We start from the raw sequence: 23,672 nt of genomic DNA on the forward strand, positions 1-23,672 counted from the left end.
GTACTCTGGAAAACCAAAAGACTAACAGTTCACTTCAGACGTCTGTCGGTGCAGAGATATTTAGTGTCAGCATCTCAAAATGTCTGATTGAAGCCATGTTAAAATTGGTCCTGAAGAAAAAGTGACAGCATTTTTGTTTTAGAAAGCCAGAGATGTAATTTTCTTGTTCCTTTCGTGATAGGAACTTCCATACCTTTTTATTTCAAATTCAGAAATAATCATACCTTGGGCTACAGGTTATTTATTCCCTCTGCCACACTCCTCCCAAAATGGGATGGACTCTGAGGGACACACTACACCAACATACTTTGTTGAAGTTTTCAAAACACTTTCACAATAGTGGGTGCCTTCCAACTCACCATATCCTACAATTCTCTGATTAACACTAAGGCAAGGTGGCTACATCTACACGTGGTTACTGCAATAAGTAAATAATCATCAAGGTGTTCATTGATAAAATGTTCATTATTAATTAATAGTCCTTGTCTATTATTATGAGTGTGAATGATACTTTTTACAGTGATGGAAGATAAAGAAGCATTTACCCCAAATATTTTTGCCATCTGACTCTCATTTACCTGCAACATTAACAAAATTTCAATAGCTTGCCCAGGTAGCTTAACTGGATTCAGCCTATAACTGAAGGGAAGGGCACTCAGCCTGTTCATTGCTATGCAAAGCATGATGAACAGTGATGGTCACCACCAGTTTGGCAATTATTTCTCCATTTTGTCATTTCAATATGTCTCCGAGGTTGCACAGAAAGCTCTATGTCTCAACCATATTTATGGATATTCTCAGTTGTTTGCAGTTATTGTGTAGTTCTGATTAATACTTCCTTCTCTGTGACATAGAAGGAGCTGCATTCTAATACCATCTTTATTTTTTTCTACCAGATCCCATATTTTTGGATTAAAAAACCCCAGCTTATAAAATAAGGAAGTAATGTTGGATGTCCATAAAATGTAAGACCATGAAAATGTCATCACTATACATTTTATTTTCCTGTCTACTCTTCCTGAATCTTCCAAGTGTTGTTAGCTGATTTACAGCTGCATTGCTCATTTGTGATACCTTATTCTTCAGAGGTATTCGGGCCAGGACGTCCAGCTCTACTTCCATGGCTTAGGTTGTGTTTGTAGTGGTTATTTCAGCTTCCCTCCTCATAGGCAAGCTTATGTCCAATCCTTAGTGCCTGTGGTAATCTGAAAGCATGCATTGAGTACTGTTAATCCCGTTTTCCCAATGTCTGGCTATTATACGTTAGTCACACTATTTTGATGTGTGACTTTATTTTCCTCAATGACCTATGCTACTTTTTCTTTGATCAGAGTAGGCATCAATAGGCTTCATATAAGATTTTGGCAACAAAGATCACATTGTACAATTGATATCAATCTAGTAATGTGTGAATGGGACTAGATTGCACGGGTCAGCTTGCCCTGCAAAAAATTGGAGCAGTTATCACCTGGGTCTTTATTTTCTTTTATAATAAAACTTGTATCATTTAGTTAAAAGCCAGTGAATTTTAGTCTCTCCTTAAAGGCAAGTTAGGCCAGTCCTATATAGGCACTCTCCTGTCGGTTTCTCGGCTGTTTAGGTGGCCTGGAAAGGCCCAGAGTGGCCTTGGGCAGCCCGGCGCTTCAAAGGACGAGGAGAGACTTCTGATCTTGTTTCGGTTTCGGTGTTTATTAATTGTTTATCTAAAAGATTTTCTTTCAGCCCGACAGAGGTCTGCACAGCAAGTCAGCCATGGGCACACTGAGAGCCCCCGGGGCGGTCACTTATCTTTATACCCGAAGTTACGTGTACAATATTTATAATTTTTCCCCAATGCCTTCTACCCTTATTAGCCGGTGCACTTCTAGTAAAGACCAATCCCAAAGTGCCACCATCACCACAGAAGATGGAGGCCAAGAAGAAGAAGAAGAAGGACAGGACACGCCCCAATTCCTCCATCTTACTTCTCTAGACCCCCCTGTACAGAAATCCTAAACCCTGTGTTTTATACTCTAACTAACTTATCCCTTCACCATTCACCCAGTAAAATCCTCCCAGTCCTCATACAGGTGTCATCTCCTGTGTAGGATCAAAGTCCAGCCACCAGACACTTCTGGCAACATTCCAGGACTCCCGAGCCCCCCAAGGGTGGTCTCGGTCACTCTGCACCTTCATCCTGAGGTGCTGAGATCCCACACTCTCCTTTTGAATTAGTCTGTAATCCATAGAAGCATAAATTGTATTGATATAATCTGTATTGATATAACATGTTTATAACCTGTAAACCGGTCTGAATGCTTGCTTCAGCATGCAAAAAATAATGACATTTATAACTATGCATTTCAGTACTAATTTCTTTTTCTCTTGTTTTATAGTACTCAGTTCAATGATCGCTTAAAACACTTAAAGTTGCCATCTACATATCCTTTATAGGCTGAATCCAGTTAAATTTCAACATTCTGTGATACCTCCCTGTTACTAAGAAAATCTTTTTGGATATATGCTATTGTTTAGTTCAGTCTAGTAACTCTAACAGGAGTTGCCATGGGTTTATAACAATTTATCTGAAGGGTACAAAGTGGTAAAGTGTTCCTTGTCCAGCAGTTGAGGAGAGTGTGTGTCTGTGTGTGTGTAATACATATACTTTTCTAAATTTCTGTAACAACTGTTGGTGGAGGGGAGAATGAAGGGAACAATTGAATCAGACTGAAGGTCTCTGTCTACCTCTTGAAGAGCATTGCCAAAGCATTCTGAGTGACTCTTCTAAATTGTGATAGCCAAGATAAATATCCCAGCTTACACCTAACATCTGAAATGGAGGGCCAAATAAAATGATGGATAAGTAAGGCCATGGACACAATAGTAGGAGAAAACTGAAATATAATGACACCAGAGCCAATACAGGTTGCAGAGAATTAAGCCAGAATGGAAATAAAAAATCTATTAATAGATTCCCCAAATGGAAAAAAAAATATTCATCCTGATTTTTAGTGTAAGTGTTCTTTGTTTAGGGATGCGGTGATACCTAAGCTATTATCTTCAGACAATATAAGCTTTCATTTATTATCTGTACTGTAACTCGTACTTTGGGATAACTCATGAAATGACAAACAATTTATTATTCACCACTATAACTGAAGTATACAGCATGCATGTATTTTCTTTCCTCACTGTGAATATGATAAAGTTAATTCAGTCCTTTCTTCATGAACTGCTATAATACTCAAAGCAGAAGCACAATACATTCTCAAGCATAAGTGTGCTGATAGAAAATGTACCGTTTCAGAGTTAGTTCAACAGAATATATCACCCGATGAGGGGTATAAATGCATAAGAAACCATGACAAAGGCATTTGTCACATCATCAGAGTAATGTTTGATCCAACACACGACATTCTGAAATGCAAGGAGTACACTGTAACAATGAATGTGTAATGTGTAATAGATAGAATGTATAATATGTAATAGAAAAGATATTACAAGAAAATATTTATATTATTGTGCATACAATGACTTCCAATCCAATCAACATTTCACAATGCAATAATGACTAAAGACAAAAAAGCAGTGATTGAAACAAAAATCACGAGACAGCAGCCAGGCAACATTCTAATCCAAAAGATGGGGAGAGGAATGATCAGACAGAGATGGGCTTCACTGATCCTGGAAGGAGATGGACAGCAGACATCAGCAGGGCTGGCTCAGAGCAAACATTCTCTTTCCAGGAAAAAAACTGTTGGGCAAACTGAAAAATCCTCAAGAAGGCAAAACACCCACACCATTTTCTGAAAGACTAAAGCTTTGTACAGCTCTGTGGGACTTCCCCTTGGTATGAACGTGTCCAGCCCTTCCTGAACATGTAAAGGAAACTTCACCTAAGTTAATTCATCATGCAGGCCCACATTTTTTCCTTCCAGCATTGCGGAGGTCAGTCTAATACCGTATCTTTGTACTGCCTTACTAAAGAAGTGTATTTGCTGAAGATGCCTGGGCAAAAAGCACAATGAAGTCCGTGCACAAAGCACAATGAAGTCTAGTTCACAGCATGGATGTAATTTAGCTCAAACTGCATGATGCTACATGCTTTTCAGTCACAGCCTTCACTGCCTGAAACCAGTTATTCTGCAATTACACCTGAAGCAATGATGACAAGTGCATTTCATCTTGTTCTTTCAGTGTTGCTACCTCTGCAGGGAGAAGGAAGCATCTTCTTCATACTGATGCTACAGTCAAAAGTATACAACATTGCTTGGAAGCCCTGAAGAAATCTGACAGGGCATTGATCCCCTTTCCTAGTGATTCAAATTCCTTTACTAGACTCCCTCACACTCTTACAAAATCAGTCATGTGTCTAAACCTGGTCCATAACCACCTACCGAAATACGCAAAACACAATGGAAAATATTCCGATTGTCAACGTCTGTTTCATGAATCCTAACAATAAACAAACACATAAATAGCCTGGAAAGCCTTTTCTTCTGTCTCTTCTGTTCTCTTCTGTCATGATATTTACAAGTTTGGCAAGAGGGAAAGTATCTATTTTTAAAGATGACACACACAATTACTGCCATCTCAGCTCCTATTGCATCATTAGTTTAGCAGCTTTCTTCACAGTTATTAGAATCAGCAATATAATCTTCAGCTCAAATGAACACAAGCTTTAAGCCTGAGAGTGCTTGGAAATTTAAGCACATACTTGCAGTCAAATACATGCTTATGTCTTGCCACATTGATCACTTCTGTAAGCAGGTGTGCCTTCATTAAAAGAAAATGGATTTGCTCTCAACAGAGTGGATTTGAAGCTGCTCTTATGAGTTGTCATATCAGCATTGATTTCTAGCTCAAGCTGTTTTATCAAGAGTGACTAGTAAAAGCTGAGTGGGTGTGGACAAAAAGTGTAAGCAAGTAAATAGAAAGATGTGATTTTATAGATGCACATGCCACTGTGACAGGGAAATGCTGAAAAGCTGAAAAGATCTTGCTAACATCTCCATATCTAGTAGTTACTTTAGTAGATTGAACCTAAGTTTTTCCGTTGAGCTGATACAGGAAGGGATAGAAGGAGATGCATCCTTCAGGTTAGAGGACATGGACCAATTTTTATTTTCATCGTGTTATTTTCATAATCAAGATAGAAAATTCTAACTTTAACACAAGTTTGGAATGATGTTCAATCTGAACCTGTGATTAAAAACCAGAACAGGATCTGCTGAACAACATCTAGCTTGTTTCTGATTGGTTTTGCATATTTTCATCTTGAATCCAATCAAAACCCATGCACTATCACTTGTTTATGCCATAATTCACTTACATATCATGTAACTATCCCAAGATTATGTTTAACACTGTCTGATTAGTGTCCAGGTAACCCTAATTCACCATACAAAGGTAATCACTCATATTAACAGATTTGTGTTTGTTGGTCCACAAAGATATTTCCATGCTCACTATCTGTAGTCTTTGGTAAACTACTTGTATTGTATAATCTCTTCTCAATAGCATCAAAATGTTTATTTTACGTAGATATATATATATATATATATATATGCGCCAGTGTTATCTACATTCAAATGTCAGCTTGACAAGATGTTGGCTAGAGCACATTACATCAAGTAGAAAAAGACTAAGGTGGTGTCTCAGCTTTCCCAAGTGGGAAGTATTCACATTTTAATATTTTCTGGGATAGTGCACCCAAGGTAATGTATTAGTGGCTGTGTGACACTAATGCTAGCAATTACTGAGAAATGCTTATTATACAGTGCTATACTAAGGCAGTATTGCAATAAACAGATAAATTACAGCATTTGTTCGAGTTCAGCATTCAAGTTTTCTGTTAAGTTAGAAAGAAAATCTTTTCTTTAAAGCCAAGCTAGTTTTTTCCATTGTTGTTGATACATGATTCTTCTGTCCAGGAGGTAAAAAATATTGAAAACTTTTAACAATTTAAATGTCCCAGTGTCTTTTCAGATGTAAGTATTGTTTCATACACTTGTGCAATGGATTGAGTGAGAGCTTTGAAAGAGCCCTGCCTTAGCCTCAGATTTTTCACAGCAGATCTGCTTAGGTGACCTGCACCTAAATCATTCTGGCTCACAAGTTCTCAAGAATGGCAGATCAGGTCTATTATAAAATTGATTATTTATTAAATAGACAGGAGATTGACAGACAAAAGGCCTTAAAGAGAGTTACTTACTACACAAGATAAAACAAAAGAACTACTAACAGATTACATAAAACAGTGCTTGACATAAAGGTACCTATGTAAAAGCTAGCAAAGAAAGAGAATAGGAGTGAATGTAACTTACCACCAAATTGATCAGGGGGTACACAGAGACCTTTCACTCAACCCTTGGGAGAGTAACTCAAGACAGGCGTCCCAAACCTTGAGGAGAGCTCCCTACACATTTCCAGGGAATATGCAAATGAAAGTATGGTGTAGCTTCCATAGTTTGTCAAGTGAAGTGTCTGTCAGTCAGAAATTCAAGCTTATCTTCCTACAATCTTGCTTTTAAGGCAAGATGTTTATTGTAAGTTGGGAATGTCACCGCCATGGTGCTGAAATAAATTGCTACAAGACAAGCTGCCTTGACTGAGTTATTTTAGCAATTAGTAAATACATGTGAGGGGAAGATGCCCTGAGCTACTGCATCAGCTGATGGGTAACAGATAGGTTCTTATAGGTCAGGGCATCCTGCCACAACTTGTTAAAAAATTTTGTCATTATGGATATACCAGGCACAATTCAAAAGACAAGCTTTCAAATGAGACTCTTTTCTGGGGTGAATAGAATGATGGCTACATGTAAACTGGATCAGGAAGCACCTATATAAAAGCAGTTCTATTTTTTCTGAAAAATTCTGAAAATTTTCTGAAAAAATTTTTTCTGAACTGGAAAAATCTTACATTGTGTATCTACACAATGTAAGATTTTTCCAGTTCAGAAAATTTTTTTTATCTTAATATTATAGGACTCATCTGTGACATTCTCCCTCTCAGAAGTCTCAATGTCTCTTTTCTATTTTGGGGCCTTATACAACAAATATTTAAGCAACTTCATGCATAAGAGTGAAAATCAGGTCCTCTGTGATTTCTGCCTGGCAGGTGCCACAGATGACTATTATTTTAGGGTATGTTGTCGGTTAATGCTGGTCAGCATGTCAAGCCTACACAGACACTTTATCACTCCCCCCCTTGTCAGACGAGGAGAAATTAGGAAGAATAAAAGCAAGAAAATTCTGGGGTTGAGATAAAAACAGTTTAAAATGGGGAAGAACAAGGAAGAAGAAAGAAAACAACAATAAGCAAGAATAAAACAAAAGCAAGGGATGCAAAGAAACCATTGACCTCCCACAAGCACACTGGTACTGACACCTGGTTAGTCTCCAAGCAATGTTTACATTCAAAATACTCCAAACCCTCCCCCACCCCTGACATTCTATGGTATGGGATAGCCCTTTGGTCACTTCGGGTCAACTGTCCTGGTTACATCCTCTCCCAATATCTCATGCTCCCTCTTGTTACTGAGCCACAGTGGGGAAACAGAAAGCCCTAATGCCACACAAGCCGTGCCACAACACTGAGCCATCACCACTGCTTTAGTCACAAATCCAAAACAGAGCAGCATCTGAAAGAAAATTAACTCCATCCCAGTCAGGCCCTGTATGATGTTTATCTTTGTGTCTGTGCTCCCTATTCAATCCTTAGCAAGTAAAGGACTTCACCCTGCATTCAGATAATGCAGAGCAGAGATGCACTGGCTGCAAGGATAATACATTAGAGCAGCTTCTTTTTGGAGGGTCAAAGGGAAGTAAACATATAATTACATTTTCTACTTCCTTGACCAGCTTTTTATGGGCATGGAATCTCCCTCTGAGAATTACTTCTTCCTCATATAAAACAGGCAAATTTTGACTATTTGATATTCAAAATCATGGTTTTGCAGCTTTCCTCACATTTCCAGATTTCTCTTGGGAGAAAGGGATGCCGGCCTTATATGAAACATGAAATCCACAAATGGGCAGTAAACCTTTCAGGCTGGAAAGAACACAATGGTTTGAAACAAGCAAGCAAAGTGCTATTAGCAGTCTTCATCTTTCTTGATAGAAACCTTCTCATGGTGGCTACTGTTTAAAGGCTGTCTCATCAGACACCAACACTGACTATAAAAAACAAAGACAAGGCAAGGACTGGAGTGATTGAGAGGCCCTGCTTCTCTCCACATGGTGCTGTCCAGAAATTGTGAGGAATTTCTCTGCCTGTTCAATGCTTCTGTTCATGGACTTCAGAGCACAAAACTGTTCTACAAAAAGCTTCAATCTCATTAATTCATGGGTTTTAAACACACACCTAAAGAGTTGTCCTGAAAACTGATATTTATATGAATTACACTAGACTATTGTGGGCACAGACACTTGCTCCCTTCCCCACCCCCAAAGAAAGTTTCATGGGGAAAGATAAAAGGGAGGAGCAAACCCCAGAAAATTCATGGTCAAGGTAAGAATGGTTTAACAGGCAATGGAAAATTGAAAGAAGATACAGAGAAAAAAAAAAACAGAGCTCATGATACAAGGCCAATCACTAATCACCTCCCATGCTAGACTGATGCCTCATCAGTTACCAAGCAATAGACAGCTAACCTACCTAACACCACTCTTCCTGCTCTTTTATTGCTGAACATGACACTGCAGGGCGTGGAAAATCTCTTTGGTCAGTTTGGGCTATATGCCTAGTTGTGTCCTCTCCCTGCCTCTCACACACTCCAATCCATTCACTGGGGTGAGAGTGAGCAGTGAATGCTTTCATGCTGCACAAATGCTGTTCAGCAGCATCTGAAATGCTGGTCTGTTATCAGCACCACGGGAATTGTTACGGTGAGAAAATCCTTCATCCCAGTCAGACCTTGTACAAAGGCTTCAGATCAGTAACTGGCAGACAATCCTAACTCTGACTTACTTGGCAAACCCATGAGTCCTTTCAGTCTGGCCTTTGGCATCCCTCTTGCTTTTCACTGTTATGCTACATTTTCAGAACAAAGACAAATGCCTCTCTATTTCTCTTGATGTAGTAGTTGCAAGAAAAATTTATTTTGCAATGAACAGATGTAAATGGCTTGAAATTAATTTTTCTAATACACCCTGGTCCTGCTTCCCTGGACAGTATTTTGTGTTTGTAATGGAAACTCTCTCTAGGAATTTACCTGTAGTGTAGCCATGTTCAACTTTTACATCTGAATAAAACAGTAAAAGTAGATTGCCTTCCTGTCTTCAGTTCACTGATCATAGCTATGGCAAATACTTGTATGGTTAAGTTCTATGCAAAAGCTTCTAAGTAATTTGTACTTGATAGGAATTATTTCACTGTCACTGAAATAGTAATTCCAGTGAGAGTTACAGTGGGACAAACGTCTTTGAAGTCACTGGAGTTGAAGTTATCACATCAGGCTTAGTGCAACCTCTAATGTTTACTGGAACTATGAAGCCTCAGTAGTTCTGGGCAATGGGATGGCTCAGGGGCTTGGGTTGCTATCTGTCTGCTTGTCAAGTGACAGTTGCCATGGTATCAGAGCACCTCTGGAAAGACAGCTTGTTCCTGCAGGCCTACAAACAAGCATCCAACCTAACTGAGAAGTACTATCATGCCAGGGCTGAAAAACAGCATGTGTACATTGGCTCAGAAAGAAAATGAGTTAATTTGAACTTGGGTTCTCTGCAAGCTGATTTTGAACTTTCTGAAATTGCAGAAGACCAAGAAACCTGGTTCCTTGTTTGCTGAGCAAATCCTGTTGCATTAAAGGGAAAAAAAAAAGTTAGCTGACTGCCAGCTGTATTTAAGGAGGAAAATGATCACAGCTGCTCTCTTTTGGGATGATTCAGCAGTACATATTCAGGTGCACGCTAAAAACACAGTCACAGCACTGGAACCCTTTGGAGCTGTAGGCACAGGATAACTTATCAACAACCTCTGAGCAGGCTCAGGCATGACCTGAAATGCAGCCCTCAGACCTGACAAGCCAGCTGCAGCCTAGGCATGGATACATACCTAGAGTACCTTATGATGAAAGCTCAGGTTCCTACGCACTTGAATAGGTCAACGTACAAAAAGTATATACACAAGTCTGCCACACAGTGGGGCTACACGCAGGGGCTGAACAGCTGAAGAGCAGCTTGTCAGAAAATGTGCTGGAGGTCTGAATCAACAAGCTGACCATGTGCCAGATGTGTGCCCCTGAGGAAAAAAAGGCCAGTGGTATCCTGGGTTGCTTTAGGAAGAGCACTGCCAGTAAGCCAAACAAGGAGATCCTCTTTCCCTGCTCTGCACTGGTGATGCACACACAGATGCTAGATCCAGGTCTGAGCCACATTGAACCTCCTGGAGTGAGTCTGATGACAGACCACAAACACAGTACATTGGAGCACCTTTCACATAAAGAGGCTAAGAGAGCTGGAACTGTTCCACCTGAAGAAGAGAAGTCTCAGGAGGGTCTTATAAATGCATATAAACAACCAACAGAAGAGAATAAAGAAAATGGAGTGAGACTCTTCCCAGTAATACCCAGTGAATGAAGAGGAGGCAGTAAGCACAAATCAAAGTAAGACGCTCCATTTAACCATGAGGAAAAAAAATACTGTGACGGTGACCAAACACAAGAACAGGTTTTCCAGAGAGGATGGTTGTCTCTTTCCCTAGAGATATTCAAACCAAAGAGACACAGCACTGAGCAACCTGCTGTACTTGACTCTGCTATAAACACCCACCCACCTCAGTGGCTAAGGTTCTGTTGCCCTCATGGATTCCATGCTTCCACTTAGTTTCTAGGTGCCTAAACTCTTCCATGACTTAACAATTTACTTAAATGACTTAACAATTCTGTCCTGACTGCCAGCCTGCAAAACAAGGGCAATATTTGCTCATTTCCAAAAATTATAGAGAAAGAGAAAATGCTAGTTAATACCATATTTACCCAAATCTGTGAGTGAAAATTTAAAATGGAATAAAATTATAATTATTCAAGTATTTACAAAAGTTAAGAAAACACCCATTCAGCAGACAAAACTAAGTGTCAAACAGAGTTATACCTTGTCCCATGGCCAGAGAGATGTGGGAAGTTGGATATATTTTCTGAAAGGAAGGTTTGCAACAGAAAAAGTTGAGCACTAGCTGCAGCAAATTCTCGCTTTTCAGCATCAAAGGAAAAAGAACCTCTTGCAAATCTGACTACTGTGGAAAACATTGTTACAGCAGTGAGGAACTTGTAGGGAAGGAAAAGTGGCACAGTTTCATCTAAATTTACCTAACACATTTCAATTAGCAAAACTAATGAATTTATTTTCCCTACTGAGAGAAGGGAATTACTAGTTAGTACATTTAATTTCATTTTCAGTGGGTACAGGTTAATCTTCAGAGAAAGTTTAACAAGTCTGGCATCTGTATTACTTCTTCCAAAAACCTTAGACATCTTGTGAAACATCTCTGAGACAAACACCTACAAAGATTGTTTTTCTCTGTTGAGAAAGCATCATTTCAGCATGATGCATGCTCAATTTTCAGCATTTGCAGACTTGCCAATATTTTACCTTAGAGCTTGTTTATACATGCACCTTCCTCCAGGCACCACCCAATCTGTCATAAACAATGAAATAAGATGAAAGTCTGCCTGTTTTCATCTACTCCATTTGCCAGCTCAATTTAAATCACTCTGCAGAAGGGAAACCTTAAACGATCAACAAAATTGGGAACACTTGAGTTTTGGTCACCTTTGAATCTGCTCAAAGAGCTTCTAAAGAAATTATGCTTTTAAGCCCAAGTATATCCTTCATGACTGAAGAAGGTAAATGAGATAATTTTTGTCTGCATCTATGAATGGATCACTTATGGAAACATTATACATAATGTAACTGGAGCTCCAACATAAGGAGGACAAGGACCTGTTGAAGCAGGTCCAGAGGAAGGCCACAAATGAGATCAGAGAGATGGAACACCACTCCTATAATGGATATGCTAAGAGAGCTGGACTTACTCAGCCTGGAGAAGACTCGACTCTGGGGAGACTTTAAAGCAGTCTTCCAGTATGTAAGGAAGGTCTAGAAGAAAGCTAGAGAGGGACTTCTTACAAGGGCTTCTTGTGGCAGGACAAGAGGGAATGGCTTCAAACTGAAAGAGTAGATTTAGGTAAGATATTAAAAAGAAATTCTTTCCTAAGAGGGTCGTGAGGCACAGAAACAGGTCCCCCAGAGAAGCTGTAGCTGTCCTGTCCCTGGAAGCATTCAAGGCCAGGTTGGATGGAACTCCAAGCAACCTAGTCTAGCAGAAGGTGTCTCCACCCATGGCAATGAGTCCGATACACAAAGATCTAACACAAACCATTCTATGATTCCAATATCTACTCTGGTGAGCACTGTTAGTGTAGCCAAGAAAATTCTCTCTGTGGGAAAGACTTTAAGATTAGGCCCCATATTTCTGTAATTAGTAGTCTGCACTTTTAAAAATGTTGACCTTGATTATCATTATTAAGAAGTTGACCTTACTTGCTTATTTAGGCATTGTTTGTTGTTGAGAGCATAGTCACACATTCAACAGCTTTCTCACAAAAAAAAAAAGAATAGACTTTATTAGACTCTGCACAATATTCCTTCCTTTCTCTTATTTCCAGATGGTTTTTCATGCTCTGGCCTTCAGGGTTCTGCAGAATTAGGAATACCTTTTACAAACACTGCTACATCTCTATGCTGTGCTTAAGCAAGCCTCAGTACTGAAGCACTCAGACACTTATTCTGGGGAACAATCTGGCAAGACATACTAGAAGAGCTTTAAACTACTTTTAGCAGAGAAAGAGGATGGTCTACAGGTTTATCTGAAATGAACCAGGAACAACAGGACTTAGGGAACAGCAGGGAAATACCTGTAAATCATCCCAAAAGAATTAGAGAGGGCCCTTCCCAGGAGATGAGGAGGTGGATAGCCCAGCTAAAGTGCCTCTACAGCAATTCATGCAGCACAGGTAACAAGCCAGAGGAGTTGGAAACCACAGTGCAGTTAGAAAAGTATGACCTAATTGCTATCACAGAAACATAGAACATGAGTTACATGACTGGAGAACTGCAGTTGAGGGCCACAAGCTTTTCAGAACAGAAAAGCTGGTAAGGAGGGGTGGGAGGTGTTGTGCTCAATGTTAAGGCAGGGCTAGATTGTGAAGAGGTGTCCCTGATAAACAGCCATAAACAGACTGAGACCTTGTAGGTGAAAACCAAGGACAGAATTAACAAAGGACACTTGGTGACAGGAGTCTGCTATAGGCTGCCTGATTAGAGGGAGTCTTTCAACAAGGCATTTTGCTTCAGATACAGGAAGCATCATGGTCACAAGCTCTCATCCTGATGAGGACTCCAACTGGGAAATTGTGAGGGTCTTCACAGGAATCTTACATTGAGGGAAGAGACGGAGACCTGACTCCATGTTCAGAAGGCTTGATTTATTATTTTATGATATATATTACATTAAAACTACACTAAAAGAATAGAAGAAAAGGATCTCATCTCAGAAGGCTAGGTAAGTTAAGAATAGAATGGAATGAATAACAAAGGTCTGTGGCTTGGGCTGAGAGTCTGAGCCAGCTTGGCTGTGATTGGCCATTAATTATAAACATCCAAGATGGGCCAATCAAAGATGCACCTGTTGCATTCCACAGCAGCAGATAATCATTGTTTACAATTTGTTCCTGAAGCCTCTCAGCTTCTCAGGAGGAAAAAATCTTAAGGAAAGGATTTTCATGAAAAGATGTCTGCGACAGGAAATCAATACAGCAAGCAATCCAGGAGACTCCTGGAAAGTGTGGGGGACAACTTCCAGCACAGGTATTAGACAAACCAACCAGAGGTGAGACATTACTGTACCCGGTACTCACCAATGTGATGGATAAGCATATCAAAGGAGTTAAGATCAGAAGCAGCTTTGGCTGTAACAACCACCCTGGTTGAGTTCATGATATCAAGGAGTTTGGGCCTGGCAAGGAGCAAAATCAAGATCCTGAACTTTGCAAGAGTGGACTTCCAGCTGTTGGAAAAAATTTGGTGAATAAGGTCCCTAAGAAGAGAGGGGCTGATGGGAACTCTCTTAGATCACAAGAGATCTTTATCTCAATGTGTAGGAAATCATGGAAGGCAGGCTGGAAACTGGCAAGGCTGAGTATCTGCTCATCAAATTGAGGAGTAAGAAAGAAATGTACAGCCTGTGAAAGCAGGGACAGGTAACCTGGGGAGACTACTGGGATATAATTTGGATGTGTAGGGATGGCATCAGGAAAGTCAAGGCAAAGATGGAACAGGACTTGGCAAGAGATGTGAAGAACAACAAGGGATTTTATAAGAACATAAGTCAGAAAAGAAAGCAAGTAGAGTGTATCAATCCCGGTAAGGGAGAAGGGTGAACTTGTGAAAACTGGAAGGCTGAGGTACTCACCGAGTTCTTTGCCTCAGTCTGCACTGGCAGTCAGGCTTCCCACTTCTCTCAAGTCCCTTGTCCTACCTGTGACTGTTGAAGGATCAAAGTCTCTCGGGGCCTTTTGTGTCACTGTGACCCCGAGAATGTTAAAAGTCTCTTTTCCTAGCCCAAGCGCTTGAAGAATGAGTCAGAGATCTCCAGCTCTCCATCTCAAGGTTGTTTATTGTTCCTTATCTATAAAATATTTTCTCCTGCCCTGTCGAGGTCTGTCCAGCAGGACAGTTCCAGGCACAGTGCCTGCCCCCAGGGTGGTATTATGTCTTTATACTAAAAACTACATATATAATGTTTACAATTACTTGTAAAAGTAATTGAAAAGATATGCCCCAGGTATGAAAACTTAGTTTCCTTTGCAATGGCAGATGCATCAGAACAAGTTAAATGACATAGATGATCAAAAGATACTAAGAATGTTAAGTTCTCCCCTTCTGTCACAATGCCTAGGAAAATGTTACAGCAAAAATGCTGAGAAATTACTGAAATTAGGGGAAACCAGCCTAATCACATTCTAATTATATCTGGAGGTGTAGTTATACCTGAAAGCTGAAAAATATTTTTCTCTAAAAACATCTTTGTTGTAAAAGCTTTCTAAAAAGCTTTGAGAAACACATAGCACAACACATAGCCAGCCTTTTACAGGGTACATTCTTACAGGAGTGATATTCCAACTTTTGGAAAAAAACAATGGGATTACAGTTTCAGGACAAAATATGAACCCGTTATGGGCAAACTACCTGCACCAGCTTTGAAGCAATATGGGTATTTACGTTAAAGAGCTACTTGCATGTTATTGTAGGAAAGCAGCAATACACCACCTTCCACCACTTCAGTGACACTCAGAGTAGACTGGATCACCAAAACTCTGAAGGAATGCCTTCTGCCTGCAACCAGACCTGTTGCAAGGTGAAGAAGCCAGAATATAAAAAGACTTATAGATAAGCTATACATATTTATTATATAAATCCAGTTCCTGGAGAGTTCAAAAAGCACTTCCTACATTTTAGATGGCTCTTTGACTTTCAACTGGCATTTAAAGCATACCTTGCTGGTCTTCTTACTTCAAACCACGGCGAAGATTAAACCAGATAGATTTTGGCACTTCTTTTAACCTCCAACTATTCTCAGTACTTGCAGCATATTATCTAGGAATCTCTGAACTACAGGAAGTTACAGGAATGACTAAGTGACTAGATTGAAAAACTATAAAAGAATCAAATAATTTGAAAATGCAGGATAGAATAAAAAACATTTAAAATTTATTCTTTTGTGCAAATATTGTTATTGACACCATATCAAGACAAATATAATTTTCTAAATCAAGTTGCCTAGATTACAAAGCATCTAGGCAACTTAAAGAATACTGTGCCTTGATTCAAGATATATAGAGGCTGCTTTTCACATTAACCCGATTTAAGAAAGAATGAGAATGAAGCAGCTCTTCTGTAATTTTCCCAAGAGATCATGAGAACTTCCCCAAGCAATTTCACATGCATTATCTGTGGTCTATAAGCTAGAAAATGGAATGTTCTTGCTTAGAAATAGGATCTTGTCTTCTCTATCACTTCTATGAGCTAGAAAGATGAGGCTGAAGTACCAATTTCTTTACTCTTATTCTTGGAGAATATGTGAGACTGTACAAGCAACAAAGGAAAGAAAAATCCTATGAACAACTAGACTATCCTTTTAGGGAACAGCAGGCATTGCCAACAGAAAAGTATTTGTTCAGATTGTGCTAAATTCAATTTTTCCTAAGAGGTCAAATGCACTTTTATTCTTAGACAAAACCAGATTTTTAATGCATTCCTGATACATATACTTCACATTCATCTGATACTCTGCACTGCAGAATTTGGAGAAACATTTTTATTAGGGATTTCAGGATCTTTTTACTACATATGGTTTAGTAAAGTTTTCTGCATGTATTCTGTAATGTGTGGCAAATCACTCCACAAGAGATCAGAGCGACCCCACCACTATGATATCAGTCATAAACCGTAGTCATGGTCATGCTGAAGTGTCATCTCATTTCCTAAGAGCTCCTAATATGTCCTCATTATTCCTGGCTGCAATTCATGCATCAGGGGGATATTGTCCATGAGTGGCATATAACAGGGATGTTAATAAAAGCACTTGCCTGAAATCAGACCTTATGAGAATTATGGTCCTGTGTCATCAATACACATCTTCACAGGCATGCTTTGTGTTAGCAAATGTTGGCAATTGACTGCAGCCTCAACCTGGAAAGATGATTATTTTTATTTGGAAACAGGTGAAGTGGAATCTGGTTTGGACCAGCCCAGTGCAGGACAGGGTTCACCTCCAATCTAGCAGCTGCCAGAGAGGAAAGGAGGAACCGCTGAGAGGGAAGCATGGAGGTGTGCTGCACATGATCACCTCATGACTCCTTCTCCAGCTAAATGGCGAAGGTTACCTTTGCAAGAGCAGACTTTTTACTTAAGACATGATAAAAAAAAAGCCAAACAAGCTTGAAGGGAAGAAACTTTTACAATTCATCCCAGGTTTCACTCACATTTCCTACTAAGCATACAACAAAGAGCAGATCACTCTTACAAGTAGGATCACTGTAGAGAGAACATTTTTCAGTGGACCAATAAAGAAGCTGCCCTGGTAAAAAGTGCATTGGCTGCATTTATAGCATACTGAAGTTTATACCAGCAAGCTTAATGCAAATTTCTTTCCCGAATGGTTGTACAAATTTTACTAGGAAGATGTGGAGCACAACTCAGCTCCAGCTGCTGCTAAGAGAAATAAAAAAATTTCTGCAAGAAATGCAGAAATAACAAGAATGAAAACAAAGAACAATGATATTTATTTCTTTTCCAAAATAATAGCATTAAGGTATTTTATAAACCTACTACAGCAAGACATCTTACATTCTGAAATTTCTTCAACTTTGGAAAAGTTTGAGTTGCAAAAACCTACAGGTATTTCCTAATCTTAAACATAAATATTTGCTGAATAACATGATTTGACTTTCATTAGACTATCATACAATCCTGTTGATGCTAAATAGATATCTATTCCTACTGAATCTGCTTCCAAATTAGGAGGAATGACCTCATCCAGAAGTATTAAAACTGCTATCTGTATGCTATATATTTTATACTTAAATTAATTTTAAAAAGCTCAGCTGGCTGTGTTAATTAGCTAATCACACACCTGCTCGGTTTAGGTTTCAAGCTGGAAATCTGTAAACATGACAAGTGTTAAATTCTGCAGGCAATGCTGCTCAAGTACAAGGACAGTCCCGTGTGAGCAGCTGTTCCACAGGGGCTTGTCTGACTGTAAGACTCCTTCCACTTGCAAAGTTTTGTGGGTAGGGGAATATACAACAAAAGAAATCAACCTGCAACAGAAATATATGGAAATGAGAATTTCAAATATCTTATTGATGTAAACTGTTGACCTCAGATGACAGTTTTGTATCTAGGGGCAGTGGTATGTCTATATTTTAATATACAGTATCTCTTAGTTATGTCAAAGACTGTAACTAACTGGAAGGAGATTTTTTCTTTTTTGTGAGAGGTGATTTTTCAGACAACAAAGTCTGTCAGCTTCAAGTCAAAGACAATCTCCTATAAATGCACACTTAAAAAAAAAAAACTTCTGCAAAAAACCCCTGTTCTTTCTAAGGCAACAGTCAGAAAATGAACCCAGCACACCTTACTGCTAGATCAGACCTCCTAGTATTTGAAAATAGGAATATAAGACATTGCTGCCTTTCCCTCAGTTCAGTGGGACTTCTCAAACACTTCCAAAAATCATAGTGCTATTCAAGAGGACAAAGAATTCCAAAGCCTTATTTCTCTTTAGTGAAAGTCAATAACTACAATGTATATTATCATACTGAATGATATTAACCCTTGTGGTAGCTAGACACATGAAATTGACTATTTGCCTTAGTTTTTATGATTGTTGGTCAATCTCCAAAAAAAATTCAAAAACCAAACCAAAACATTGAAAAACCCCAACAAATCAACAACTTTCCAGGGGCAAATGTTCAAAAACTTAAAGAATGGACTCACTGTAAACAAATAATTAAGCACAACTTTTTAAGATTGAAGAATACTTGAAAGCAGGTGAGGGGTTTTCATGCATATTTTCTGTTCCTTACTTTAGAAGAAGAAAAATTAATTTCAGAATGAATAGTCTAATGAAACAAGTAAAAAATCCTTGCAGCAAACTTAACATTTATTTTCATCTTTTTTGATTCACAAATAGAGTTTCATGACCAATTTCAAAAGAAAATATTTCAGGAAGAAAATTTTTGTGTGTTTGCTGCAATTTTCTACAAAGACATGTTCTAAAGAATAGTTGAAACTTGTTGATATTCACCAGCAAAATAAGTAAACCTTAGCAATGCGTAGAACACTACAAGAAAGAAGATCTTAAGTATAAGTATGTTTGTTACTATAGGATTTCACTTGAAACATGAGGAGATTTAAATATTTTCATCTTCATTAGATCTGAAAAGCATGTTGCTTTTCAAATGAATCTGCAGATGGGTGCATCACTAGTAAAAATTCCTGTCTGGAGCAGCTATGAAATACAAGCAGACTGTAGGAAAGATTTTATTAATTTTATGCTCTTGGATGAGTAAGAGACATTTCAAGTGTTAAAGCAGAGTAGCCATTAAGATTACAGTTGAGACACAATTAATTTTCCCTTTGCTGTCACCTGTGCTAGTCTGTCACCTTTCCCTCTGACCTATTTCTATTCTCATTTCCTCAGCACTCTGTGGACCAAATTTGTATTGGTGACATCAGTGATGCTGAGATCAGAAATTGGCTCCTTGCCTCTGTTTTTCCCTTGCCTTCCCTTTAATTTGCCTTTCCCTGTGCTTTTCTTCAAAGATGCTTTACTGCAGCTCTCAGTGCTTTGCAGGTATCCTTGACTACAGCTGACATTCCCATTCTCTGGCCAGCTGGAGCAGGTCTGGATATAATCCAGATCAAAAGCAGGTGGCTAATCAGCAAACGAGCAACTTGTTGGCACACAACAGAAGTGACTAAGTCACTACTAGGTTCCCTCTTTTCAGTCTTAAATTTGGCCAAAAAGTAGTTGTGGGTGGTGGATCTTGAAGAAAGTGGATTTTGAATCATACTGCAAAAAAATCTCCAAACCCCACAACCACAAAATGGCTCTTTTGGAACTGAACAGTCACAGATACCCAGCCAGCATCCAGCTAGCAGGCAAGCCAGCAAGGCCCAATAGAGCAGCACACTTGTAATGTGCTTTTTGAAGAGGGCACTAAAATAACTTTGTAATGTAAAAATCTATGATTGGAAGGATAGCAGAACTTCTATGGTATTAGAAAAAAATCTGCAAAGTATTTTAGCAAACCTTTAAAGATATTAATTACACAATAATATAAATGTTGCATGAGATTTCTAATATATCACCAATCTAGCATAGGTTCTAGGAGCAAACAAAGCTGCCATGTGCACAGTGATTTGAATATGTTTACAAACCCTGCTTTATTTGAAATCAAAGTACATCCTCCTACAAACACTTCCACCTCGTGAAGTTACTCAGCAAATCATTACAAGGGTAAGATTAGTCACTATTTATTTTCACTATCTCTTCTTGGACAGCTTGTTTTCAAAAGAATTTTTACTAAAGAGAACCCAAATTTAAAACTACAAGTATTTAAACCTACCTGTCAAAATTCTTGTTGACCATGGTTATTTTACAGAATGCCTTCAGAATATCCCTCTTCTTCCCATCAAATAATTAATGCAAATTATCGAGCTGAAAGAGGAAATTCACTCTTTCAACATGAATTCAACATTTCTGCCACCTAGATCATTGGAAAAAGAGTTGACCTCAGTGTACTGTCCCTATATCTACCACTAATTTATTCTTTCTTTCAGGGAAATCACACTCTGCTCTTTGTGCTTTCAAAGTGGAGATTATCTAACTTTCAAGAACTTAGGTGTTTGGCCAAATTACATTTTCAGCACAAGAATATTATTCTCCACAGTATAATTGTAGATTAAGGAACTACTAGGGGAGAAAATGCATCATCATGGCATGCTTATCTAGAAATTCTACCATCACATGTTAACATGGCTCTATATGCCAGGAGTACATAAAAAGGAGGCCAGTATAAGAGATCTGAACAGGAGTATCAATACAGTCTACTCAGTTTAGCTTCCAATGCAATTTAATGCCACTTTCTTTAAGCCAAGGTACAAAAAACCCCAGTGAAAGTAGTATTTGTCAGGACAAGAAAATACGGTAGCTGTGTGCAGCATAGTTCCATAATGCTTTGGCAGCAAATAATTTGCTGTTATCTGAGTTAAAATTAAAAGAATTTCCAAAGAGGGACAAACCCAGATTAACACATGTACTTTCAGAAACAAAGTAGAAAAGATTCAATCTATGACCTTTCAAGTCATCTATGCTAACACCTTTGCCAATTTTCTCGCCAATTTGAAACCAATGCTTTGATTTTCCAGAGAGCCTGTGGCAAAGCTTGGCCATTAAATAAAATCTTCAATATAACTGCAGACCTCCACTCCCAAACTGATGTGCAGGTTGTATGGTCTGTTGCATTGCTTGTGGTAGCTATTGCAATCACAGTCCTTGAAACAGATTTTCTACTCACCAGTGTCTGCTAATAGCCAGGCTGTTTCTTGAGTAAAATTACACAACAACATAATCCTTGAAATGAATAAGCTATGCCTGGTAAAAAGCACTTTCATAATGACTGAAATTTGAGATCTCTGAAGGTGGATTGCCTTAACCCTCAATTCAGCCTCTCCACAACTGCAGCAGCAATAACGCACTTGTTTCTTAAATTGTTATAACACTCCTTTAACCATAACAAAACAATAGCATACGTGAGCCAGAGCAGCATGATAAAAATGTTACTTGTTTACAATCTCTACAAAGTTTTCTTTATCCCTAAGATCATCCTCTAACCAACTACAATCAATAATTGCTTCTGTGTGAAGTCGCTTATACAGGGTGTTCCAAGTACGCCTATCAGATGAAACAAAGCATAGAAGTTAGTTTTAAAGTTATATGCTAGCTACCTGAAAAACCTGCACCAGTCATGAGGAGGCAAAAGAACTGGCCCAGTCAAATGTGCTTCCCACTAAATGCCAGGAATCTCCATTTTACATTCCTTGGCCTGAAAATTTTGCCATAATTTAGTTTTAACTCAGTTTGTTTCTTATTCCCATTATGACTTTCCTCTTACTCTTACCTTCTCTTGTGCTTCCTCAGCTCCTCTCTCTCATGCAAGAAAAAGACTATTTTTCTTCTAGGCAGACCGTGTACTCCAGCTAGGAATACAGATGCAATTAATCAAGTTTCAGGTATATTTAAAGGCAGACTTACAAAAAAACCCAAATAAACAAAAATATGGACAAGCCCCCCACAAAACAAATAAAAAGCCCCATCCACTCTAACCCACAGGAAATAAGTATAGGAAAGAGAATGAGTATGTAGAAGGACCAATATTTTGGGGGATCCTTCATTCTTCAAAGCAGCCAAAATTTTGCATGTTTAATGGGTGATGTATAGGAATAAAGGAATAGCAATGAATACATCAATGATGCTGATAATGGAGCCTCATCACTGCCTGAGTAACACAGTTTCACATCCTGTCAATGTTCTCTGTGGATGCTGACTACAAAGCAGTGAAACCCAGTGTATTTGAGTTATTCTCCAACAGTCCACAAGTTTTTGATAGCTGGACAGGAACGACAACTTGCTGCTATTGCCCTTACTCATGCATAAGGGTCCAACTCCTTTATTTAGAAATTCTATGCTGTGACAAACACAGGTTTTGCAGGCCAATTCCCCAGGCAACAAGACTAGCTAGAAATCTACCCATCTAGCCAATCAGTTTCTAAGTGGACAACTTCTACTTAACTTTTGGGATGGTTTCTGAATTTAGCATGATGCCAGTGTATTTAGGGTTAACCTTCCAGTTTGGATGTGCCGTGTGCAAGGATTTGTGCCACACCTTTGCTCTCAGGGGTTCTTCTGGAAAGCCCTCCCTCTGTGCAGCAGCTTCAGAAACAGACATGCCTGTGCAACCTTTATTTAGATTGCTCTGAACATAGCTCTTTCTAAAATGCAGCCTGTTCAGAGTATCAAGTGAAAAAAACAGCTTTTGGCCCAGGCAAAGTAGGAAGCAATTCAGAAGAGCAACCTACCTGTTTTATTTGGGATAAGACAGAAATAATCAGTTGTTTCAGCAACCTGAAGAGTTGGTTTTACTTGCTACTTGCATAACCTTAGCTTCTGAAGAAAGAGTTGGAGGGATGCAAGGCAGCAGCAGAAGCAAACAGGATTAACAAAAGCACCACATTTTTTTTCTTCTCCTGCTTGTCCTACACCATGGAAGGACAAATCAGAAGTAGCAAATTTAGTCTCTTGCAAGTCCCCCTGAACAGGCAGGGCAATGGCTGAATGCAGTGGGAGTGATGTGGGAAGAGTTGCTAAAAGAAGGAAGAGACATAACTCTTATCATTACTTCAAAACAATTCTCCTGTTTCAACAACCATTATCACCTCTTTCACAAAAGAGACAATTTATGATTATAATTCCCAATTAATTAATAATTATAATAATAGTGCCTCTAATAATTTTCTAATGATAAAAAAATAGCTTGGTTTGTTCACAGTGGAGCAGGATAATGAATGCTTTGCAAGAGATATCCATGTGGTTCATACCTGTTTCAGTCCTTACACAACTTCATCTCCAACTAAACTGTTGCTAGCTTGGGGATTATTTTATCATTATATCCCTTACATCTAGGGCTATAATAGCTTATTTTTTGTAACTGATTATATTTGTTTTCTTGTCCCTGGGATTTTCTTACGCAGCACTCCAGTAATGGTTTCCAGTTACCTTTTAAATGTCACTTTATTTGGTCAGTGGAGGGATGGCTGTCTTACTACTCTTCTCAGTCTGCTTGCATCTATCCACTCACAAATTTGTTGTCTTCCTTGTTAATTATTCTTAATGCATCCAGTCTTAGAAGAGGTTCAGTAGTTCACCAGCAGAATTCAGGTTTTCTGTGTTTTCTGAAAGACTCCTGAGAAAGTTTAAAACAATTACGAATCTGTGCTGCTTACCACACATACTAACATTCCTGAACCTAAACGTCAACACACACTTATACCCAGGCATACTAC

General features: G+C 38.8%; 1 long non-coding RNA gene across 10 annotated transcripts in view; it reads right to left on the bottom strand.

Annotated features, from left to right (window-relative positions):
* LOC134431890 (uncharacterized) overlaps positions 1-23,672 on the bottom strand; it is a 136,086-nt gene that overhangs the window by 101,248 nt on the left and 11,166 nt on the right. For 8 of the 10 annotated variants that reach the window (XR_010031135.1, XR_010031139.1, XR_010031130.1 and 5 more), the window contains exons 2-5: positions 23,386-23,572; positions 22,689-22,973; positions 21,731-21,809; positions 20,177-20,268 (exon numbers count right to left, since the gene is read on the bottom strand). This is a non-coding gene — a long non-coding RNA (uncharacterized LOC134431890). Of the gene's footprint in view, positions 1-1,074; positions 1,206-17,303; positions 17,864-20,176; positions 20,269-21,730; positions 21,810-22,688; positions 22,974-23,385; positions 23,573-23,672 lie in introns of those variants that run through there. The other 2 variants (XR_010031138.1, XR_010031137.1) reach the window with 2 other exon arrangements.

Source organism: Melospiza melodia, chromosome Z (genome assembly GCF_035770615.1).
Source record: "Melospiza melodia melodia isolate bMelMel2 chromosome Z, bMelMel2.pri, whole genome shotgun sequence".
Taxonomy (NCBI): Eukaryota; Metazoa; Chordata; class Aves; order Passeriformes; family Passerellidae; genus Melospiza; species Melospiza melodia.